The following is a 10,101-nucleotide window of genomic DNA, read 5'->3' on the forward strand; positions in this document are numbered from 1 at the left end:
TGGAATAGTGTGGAACGGGGCTGCTTCTGCTTTTCACACACTTTCTTCAAGAAACAGGTCTTGTTCCACACTATTCCATTTACTCACAGATTGCTTGTGTTGGATGCCAATTATTGGGCTGTGAATGTGGTCCAGGAAGCTGTTCCATGTCAGTGCATTTTGCTGTTGTGTCAGTTGGACAACTGTTTAATTACTGACTAGTATTTAGAGTAGAGTATTGATGTAATGCCGTGTGCAATTTTTGGACATTTTTATGGACAGGATTTTAAGATATGACCATGTGAAAAATTATAAGTTTCTTTTTGAGGCCAGTTTATTTATACCGTTACATGATACAAACGCTAAATACTATTATTACTGTTACCACAGATCCTGCTGTTACCCATGATTTAACATATTAACCGATAACATGACAAGCACATATGCCTTTGTTTTAAAAGCATTTTATTTAAGTAGTGAATTGAAAAATACTCTCCTAGAGGGATGTGGTCGTGTCAGCAACAACAACAATAACAACAACAACAACAAATATTAACACTACTACTACTACTACTACTACTACTACTACTACTACTACTACTACTACTACTACTACTACTACTACTACTACTAATAATAATAATAATAATAATAATAATAATAATAATAATAATACAGCATTTATATACACTCAGAACGCTAGTGAATCGATGGCTATTGTTATACTCAGTCATTTAATGAGCCAATTCGCCAGCGAAGTGGTTACATAACTCCCTGGTAACTGGATCACGCACCTTTTGGAATTGATAGTACATGCCATAGACTTTGTGTTGCGATCATTTCGATCGTGGTGCAGAACTCAAAAGCGTGATCCAGTTGACATGGTGATAATCGGATTACACGTAACACTTCGCTGGCGAATACAAACGATTATAAAAATAGCTAGGCAGATATCGACCAAAATATCAAAGAATTGTGGGTTTTTACGTACAAGAATGAAATTTGGCACAGTTCTACATCATGACACAGGGAATCTTTTTAGAAGTAGAGACATTGCGAAAAAGTCCTAGGTCGCGCAAATGATATCTTGTACTAGATTGCTTTTAAGATATATTTAGAGGAAAAATCGCAATCCAACTATGAATGGGAAAGTCTGAAAGAATCTAAAATTGCTGAAAATTACCTTTGATTTTGGGTAATCGGTGCAAAATGCCGCGGCCATTTTGGAAAAGGCTCTTGAAAACACATTAGAAGAAGAAAGTCATGTACTACCAGAAATGGAGGAAATTTGGTGTTGAAATTAGCCAAATTTTGAGTTGCACCTTTTCACTGTAAAATTAATTTTCTCGGTCAAATGAAAAGCAATAGTTTTAATTTTTTTCAGTAAATGTCAGGAAAAAAACCTATGTTTGGTACTGTATTTTTTTTTCAAACCCTGGTGTTAAACTTAGGTATTAATTCTATAAACTTTTTATGACCATTTACTATTAAATACTTTAATTCTAATAAATAAACATAAGTATAATTTTGAGTTTAACGGAATGCGTTCATCATGATTAAAACATATTTTTATTTATCAAAAATCGACTATGGCATAGTCTACAGATTCCTCAATGCGCTTTGCAATAGGTAAAAGGAAAATCATTATCACAAAATAATGTTACATCAAATTACAACGAATTCAGTATAAAAGGTAAACTATATTTTGCAATACCACAACAGGTTTGTTTAAACGGTCGCGCCGTAACAAGCTGGCCTATGTGGAAAGAAATAGAAAAACATTTCCACCAAATCCAGTAAGCAATTTTACTCTCAGCTTCTGGATGAAGAGAAAGGATTTTCAGTCTTAGACATTTAGAGTTTGATTCAAAACGTCAAAAATGCTGTACTTTGTATTAGTCTAATCTCAGGCAATAGATGCTTGATAATGATGATAAAAAGCTTTGAATATGATGTGGAAGGTGGAACATATCCCAGCAAACACAAAACGTTTAGAAAACGTTTTCTCTAGGTTCTAGTTTGGTCTTTTACGTCTTCGTCTTCCAAAACGTTTTAAAAACGTTTTAAAAACGTTTTGACTTGGTTAAAATATTGTTCGTTTTACCATGACGTTCAGAAAACGTTTTTAAAACGTTACAAAATATTTCGATTTTTTACGTTATTTTGCCACGTTTATAATACGTTATTTCCAGAACGTTTTCCGAACGTTTTGTACAACGTCAATTAAATGTCTTTCTAAAGCGTTTAATTATTATTTCATATTATCAAAATGTTTTAACACGTAGCCTACTCTGGTTTAAGGCACTGTATGGTCGTAAATCCTGGGGGGACAGCGGGGACACGTCCGCATACACTTTGGGATATCAAATGTCACCCCCACCCCGTTTTCGGCAAACACTTCCCTGGTCTAGTTTAGAATTGAAATTTTCTCGCGCTCCGCGTACTTCATCGAATTCAAATTCACCTTCATATTCACATACAATTCACCGTGATTGGGGGCTAAAATAGTATAACAAGATTTGTGTGAATAATACGCGCATCTCCCCGTAAACTTGACCGGTAAAAAGCAATTTGTCTATGTCATACCCTGATATCTGGTACGTCAGCAATTAACAGAAAGGAAAAAGAGGAGCTATCATGTCAGATGACTGAGGAAAAGGACGGAATCGAAGGATTGAAAAAAAAAAAAAAAAAGACAAGATACACATGACAAAGCCGACTAAATATTAAATCAACAGGGATTAAATAATTCCTTGAATTCTTATGACAACCCCTCCCCCCCCCGACATCTCAAAGAAGAAAAAAGTGAAAGAAAAATTCCTTGTTGTTTATAGATAGCATTAAACGCCTTGATTTGGTATAAAATAGTGTAAAATTGCATATTTTTGCGCGCTTCGTGGGAAATGAACCCAAATGTGTATCAACTTTCACTTCAAAATATGAAACTTAATGTTCGCCTGCTGTGCGCGCATATAAATCCCAGCAATTGTGAAGTCAATGATGTCTGTATATTGTTGATGAATACAAGTTTAACTGTTTAATTCTTTATTATATGTGCATCAATCAGGAAACATGTACCTAATTTGGCAAGTGTTTCACGCAGTCCTTTTTATTATAACAATCTCTTCATCACAGCACGGTTCAATTATATGCATTCGACAACATCACTTCTCGGACGTTGATCTCAATTTGTAGAGTTAAGCTTTTGCAACCAACATTTTAAAGTCAGCCTAAGCCTAGCATAAGCTGCTGGTTAGTGAGGAACTGTGTCTTAGAGATTGTGATGTATGACCCGGTGTTTGACTTGCTTGACATCTTTAAGTGTGACCTATATAAAAGTTTTATGGTTTTGTGAATCGTCTGGCAACCCAAAATTCAAACCTGGAATGTGAAAAATTATACGTTTCACACGATCGTTTATGCTGGCATGCTGTTCTAAGGAATATACATCAAGTTGCTCATCAAAAGGAACTATTTGCACCTGTTTCTTTCAGTTCTACCAAACAAAGGTAAGATTGTATTTTATTATTACTATATTTGCATTAAACATGTTAAAGCGTGTATGTTTTTAGTCAATTTAATCAGTGAAGTTTTAAGTACAATGAGTAACATATGGCATCCACAATATAATGACGGTTGATGTAATTTGAATTCGAGGAAAGTCTTTAAAAGCTGAGGACTTAAGATGTTTTAATAGGATATTGTTTTTCTAATTATTTACCATTCTTGACTTAAAAGTATGTTGTAAGGTTTGATGATATTCATGGTTTAATTCCGTATTGGTACTACTAAATAAAATACTTGTATGTTCGTGATGCATTCGTATAGCTGGCCTATTCGTCGTGATTGAAAGCTTTATAAAATTGCAATCTCAAAATTGAAAAAGATCGGCGATGTTGTCAGAATCGAAAGGCCGTGCCTACAATTAATTATTTGATTGAAATTCAAGGTGGTTTATTGACTTGAGTTTTGTCTTGTTTGTCAAATTGTTATACCTATTTCATAAGTCTATCTGACATAATGTGTTAGATGAGTATTAGATTAGCATGACACTCATGACACTCGATCATCAGATCGTCGGACAACTTAGTACCTGATTTAATTACAAGTATAGGCTATATTATTATTCTCATCTATATCATGTATATTTACACAGGCAAATTCCTGAAAGTAGTAAGAGAAGTCATCAAGTATAAAAACAGAACACGTGAGAAGTAACATTATTAATTACAAGTGCAAAAAGAGTGGCCGTGGTTACCCAATATGTAAGCAATATGTGATTAATAGGAGTATTTAGCGCCCAAAACCTCATAATTTGAATAATTACTTTAAAGTCAGGCAGAAGGGTTTACTGGAATCCATTGAAATGATTATCATGTTGCCGGTTATTGCACCCAGAGGTGTATTTTGTGCACCCAGAACTTCACCTGTACCACCTCAGTCTTGACCTATGTTCTGGGTTAGTCACAAACTCCAAGTCCATGGTTAAAAACAACAGATGGTATGACCTATAAATCATATATTACCCAGAGAAGTTCAAGTACGCTAATTTTTGCCCTAAACAATGGAATGTTGGAATATTTATGAAATGATTGCAAATGAATAATGATGTATATTGATTGCTTGGAAGTGGAACACATTTGTTTTTATTTTTAGTGTAATTAATTAGGTTTGTGTTGCCTGAAAGCACTGAATTAAAAAAATCAAAGAGATCGATGACCAGTACGATTCTTTAGCCCTAGGTATGCATGCATAAGAGTTCAAAATGATTAAAAACAACAAGTAGAATTTTTTAGCTGTAAATTAAGACCAAAATCAAGTTCATGTAGCCCCTGTAGTCATTAATTTATTCAAGTTACACATGCGAAACGCCCTGTTCCCATAGACTTTGTGTGCTCCTCTTCCCCATCCTTCCCTCACAACTTTCGATCAACCACACATCTCCAGTAGTTGAAAAGCTACATTGTTCATATTTACAGGGTTGTTCCCAGCAAACACAAAAACGTTTTTAAAACGTTTTAAATAAGTTATATTTTGGGTTTTGGTTCCGGTAAAATGTTTTAATAACATTAAAATGTCGGGTTATATAAAGGTCATGAAATCGTTTTAAAACGTTTTGTATGAAAACACACTACAACAATATTTTTAAAATGTTTTCGAAATGTCATTGTAAACTATTTTTGCAAACATTTTTGGCCAAATATTTTGTCAACACTTAAATAACATTATGTTAAAATATTTGCACCCCGCAAACACAGAAATGTTCTTAAAATGTTCTTTAAATGTCGGGTTATATAAAGGTCGTGAAAACATTTTTAAAACGTTATTGTAATAACATTCCAAAAACATTTTTTCAACCTCAAAATAACATTCTGTTTCGAATGTTTTGTATCAAGTTTTCAAAAATGTTTTTGGAATGTTATTAAAACGTTTTTATACCCTTTATATAACCCGACATTTAAATGTTTTTTTGTAAAACATTTGTGTTTGCTGTGCAGTAAATTACCAACAAATGTTATTTAATGTTAAGAAAACGTTTTACACCATTAATGTACCCTTTATATAACCCGACATTTAAACGTTTTCCGACAACCTTTTATAACCTTTTGCGAATGATGTCGAAAACGTTTTGTGTTTGCTGGGTTACTAATGTTAGTGGTGTTTTAGCTTTCAAATGACACCAAAACAAACTATGACATTTTATCAATTAAACAGATCACAATTTAAAAATACATAACCCACCACCCTGTTTGGGTGGCGACTGGGAAAACGCATATCCATTAGTATTAGATTACCATCTCTTGTAATCTTAGTTGTTCTCCTTCGTATAAAGTTTTAAAAGCAAGACAATTACTTATTTTGTACATGTAACATGTCATAAAATCATATAGGCCTTAAGGTCTGGCAACTGCTGGTTCAGAAGTTCAAGATATTGTCCTTCGTTCTGTTGAAACATTTTTCGATGTGCTAAGAACATTGTCGAAAAATATCCATATTCCATATTTTGCAACATTGAAGTTTATCATTTGTTTAAAGAGTGATATAGTTACGCAATCTGCTGTTTAGTTAGTTATCAATTAGAACTTTGTAAAGAAACATGACAAGATAGCTTTTTATTGTACCTGATTGAAATACAAAAAAACTATGTCAATATTTTGGTGCACTCTTAAGGGATCTAAAATGAGCGTTTATTGCGTTTCGACAGTATTTTTTGAGGACATGAGAGCACCTCAGACCTATCGAATTGCATTCTGAATACGAAGCATGTCTTTCTGATATCAAATATTTTACATTTTTGAAAATCACAATATAATAAAAATTTTATGACAAATTATAAAAATTGATATAAATTCAAATTTTTGATATATAACAATCCTCGAAGTAAATTATATAAATCTAATGACATATTCTTAAAGTGTATGTAGCAGGAGGAAAAGCCGACGGTCAATTGAAATTTTGACCTTTCATATTGAAGATATGGATTTTTTTCCCCAAAAGACTTTTTTTTTGGTGTTTTGGGAAAAAAATCCATATCTTCAATACGAAAGGTCAAAATTTTCAATTGATCGTCGGCTTTTCATCCCACCTACATACACTTTAAGTATAAATCATCAGATTTGTAAAGTTTACTTCAAGTACTGTTAAATATCAAAAATATCAATTTTTAATGATTTGCCATAAAATATGTATTACATTGCGAATTTCAAAAATCAAAATTATTTGATATCAGAAGGACATTCTTCGTATTCAGAATGCAATTCGATATGTCTGATGTGCTCTAATGTCCCACAATAAATACTGTCCAAACGTTCATACCCCAGCCCTTAACTATAAGTTTTGCTTTTTGCAAAACATGCACATGAGGGCCGCATGTGGTTTTATATTAAAACTCCACTCAGCCAAAAATATTTCTATATACATGTATTTTAATATAGGAATATCGAATAGACACGAGAGGTTCTTTAAATATTTTAATATTTCTCAGGAACTGTCATTTTATACCAAACAATCATAACCTGTGCAAAATGTTCCCTTGCCTCCACCCTATACTAGCTTTAAAAACAAAATTATGAATTAAGATGCAATTTTCGTGTGTTCAAAAGTACACAATATGAAATTGTGGTTGATTTACACAATTGAAGTACTAATAATCATGATCATTTATAAATAGGCCATAATTCAAAATAGGCCTATGTTTGACATTTTGCACTTGCGATGAAAATCACAATAACTTTATTCAGTTGTGGGTCAAAGTATCACAAGATACTGAACCATCAACAACGGCAACATCATAAACGATATTGACTTCCAAATTCCATGCGATAATGCATTAAAATATTTAGCTTTGATTCATATGTCTTTATTCCAGATACGACACCTTAGTCTTGTTGGAGGACATGATCTCAACGAAACCATCAGGAGGATGATGAGGAAGCTGGGAACGAACAATTTGTGGTCCTCCTACAGTGTATAGGGAGAAAAGGCAAGCTGAGCATTAAAGATAGCCCTTTCAAGTTTCTACAAAGTTATCGTCAGTAAGTTTCATAGGCCCAAGATACAATCTATGATTAACATAATATGTCAAATCACGCAGGCCTTTCCTTTTGGGTGAGAAAACAGATCCATAAGCTTCCATAGAGCTAAGATCGGCTAAGCCTAAACAGAATGCATATAATTTGTCATGCTGTCTGAACCAATCATAGTGGGTGTAATATACTCATATTCTGTGACTATAAAATTAAAATATGGATATTTAAATCGGACCCCTAAATCGGACATACGTTTCCAACTTGGTTTTTTTTTTGTTATTTTAGATTATATGTGTATACTTTATTCATAAACTTATCAAATAAAAAAAATTTCCCCTAAGACCACAGACCGCACGTATGGTAACACGTCGACATGTAGGCTTTTGGAAAATCCTAATATTGAGATACAGACCGTTTATTTTGATAAAGGAGTTTAATTTAATACTGAACTCATATCATTTCCACCTTTCTATAGAAGCTTGCATGAAGAATCATCCTCAAGCTAAGGAGGTTGAGATAGAGAAGGGACTTGGAGATTATCTGAAAAGAACACCAAATCTTCCAGGTGGAAAAAAGTATAAAGTAAGTTCAAATATCATTGCTGAAATGCCAAATTCATTTATTTAATTCATGTAGGCCTAAACCAATGTCTAGGGATTATAATATAAGCACTCATTCTAGACACCACCTTGTCCTCTATTTGTAAACACGTTTAAATGCTAAACATGTTTAGGAATTAATATGTCTTAATGTGTTTAGATATTAAACATATGATGTTTTGAAATTTGACATTGGTGTTTAGGTTTTAAACGTATTTACAAATTGAGGACAAAAAAAGTGTTCAATCTCTAGACACTGTTTTTGCAGTGTATTACTATGTTTCTGTATCTGAATATCAAAAGTGCATAAATATTGTTCGTTGAATGTAAAATGAAAAAATATCGCATATCGCACAGCTCATTTTCTTTTAAAATAATGTTTAAAAAAATAATAAAGCATAGCACAAAGCTATTTTACCAAATGTATCTGAGACATACTTTTTTGTCCTTACATTTCACACACCTACGTGATGTTTCTTTCTCTATGGAGCATTTTTGTTTATTTTCACTTCTCTTAGGTTCAGTAGGGGCACCATGCCCCTCCCCACACACACCCACCGCGCGCATTATGATTTCGTTATGGTTTATACAGACCTTGAAAATTACTCAGAATTAATGATACTGATAATATAAATAAGTTGTCTGGATATCTAAGGGTGACCATAACCTGATAGTATTTTTTTATTCATAGAATTTCTTATGCCTATTTATATATATTTTGTCATGGCTGCTATTTTAGTGAGCTGATAGATTTAAGGGGAATCGGGTTTCAGTTCAATTTAAAAAATGATGTTTCCCAAAATGATGATCATGCTTATAAATAGATTGTTTTCCATTTTATTATCTATAGAAAGCTGGGAATGTGGATGCAGCGGTACCTGTAGGGGAATTGGAGGATGATGAGCGCGGCGAAAATGAACGTGGCTCCCAACAGGAAGAGGAAGAACAAGACTAGGGGACACATTGAAACTGAAGACCACAGGCACTGTACTGGTAAACATGCTAGTTTTACAACATTGTCGGACAAGGTGCTCACTGTCTATTGAAGTATATATATTCGATAAATATAAGGTTTAAGTTTAAAATAGCTGTGATTATATATCAGACTTTTATTTTAAAACATTTCTCATAAGCATGTTAAGATGTTTTTGTTTCTGGCGAAGTGACGTCCTAATCGGATTAACTACCATAGCAATAGATGAATACAATTTTTTAATAGATCTCTCTGCACTACAGCAGGTTGCACTCATCACCTGTCTTCAATCATATAATAGATTGAATACAATACCGCTCTTTTCAAACAGGCTAATCTTACAGGTGCAAGTGATTAGCATTTCTTTGACATAATATATGGTTCAATGCATCGGTACCGCATGGACGTTGTAGGCATACGGGGGATACAGTCAAAATTTTATTCATCTATTGCTATGGTAGTTAATCCGACTAACTACGTCACTTCACCAGTGTATAATCACCCACTAGTATTCGCTGAGTGCGTTTCCACAATCGCTGATTTATATTAAGCCTTTTTGAAGTATGGCGGGCACAAAAGAGGGAGTACTTTAATTTGGGTAATCTTTTGTATGCTGAAAGAAAGCATACACAAGATTACCCAAATAAAAGTACACCATCTCCATTTGTGCCCGTCATACTCAAAAAGCTTTTATTGTTGCAGCGTCGAGGTCCGTTCAAACTACGCCGCAATGCAGTGCGATGCGGTACCGATAAATCGATTGTTTTTTTTTTTTTTTTTTCGCTACTCGTCGCATTTCCAAGTTAAAATGTATTGAACTTCATTTATTGAAGTATTCTGCAGTGCGGCACCGCACCGCACCGCAATTGCGGCGTAATATGAACGGCCCTTTGGTCAAAGTTGCATTAAAGGCCATGTATGGCTTGCGACTTGACGCTCGAGGGCATGCTATAATCTGAGCCCGAATTAAAAAGACTAATTTGCGTCTGACATCCTGCCAACCAGACCGAAAATGTACTCG

The 10,101-nt window shown here is 33.8% G+C and overlaps 1 long non-coding RNA gene across 1 annotated transcript; it reads left to right on the plus strand.

Moving 5' to 3' along the window:
- Positions 1-3,290: 3,290 nt before the first annotated feature.
- Positions 3,291-9,308, plus strand: LOC140156716 (uncharacterized). The gene is made up of 4 exons (XR_011859581.1): positions 3,291-3,488; positions 7,349-7,514; positions 7,984-8,090; positions 8,958-9,308. It is a non-coding gene; the product is annotated as an uncharacterized lncRNA (long non-coding RNA).
- Positions 9,309-10,101: the final 793 nt, after the last annotated feature.

This window comes from Amphiura filiformis, chromosome 7, assembly GCF_039555335.1.
Source record: "Amphiura filiformis chromosome 7, Afil_fr2py, whole genome shotgun sequence".
NCBI lineage: Eukaryota > Metazoa > Echinodermata > Ophiuroidea > Amphilepidida > Amphiuridae > Amphiura > Amphiura filiformis.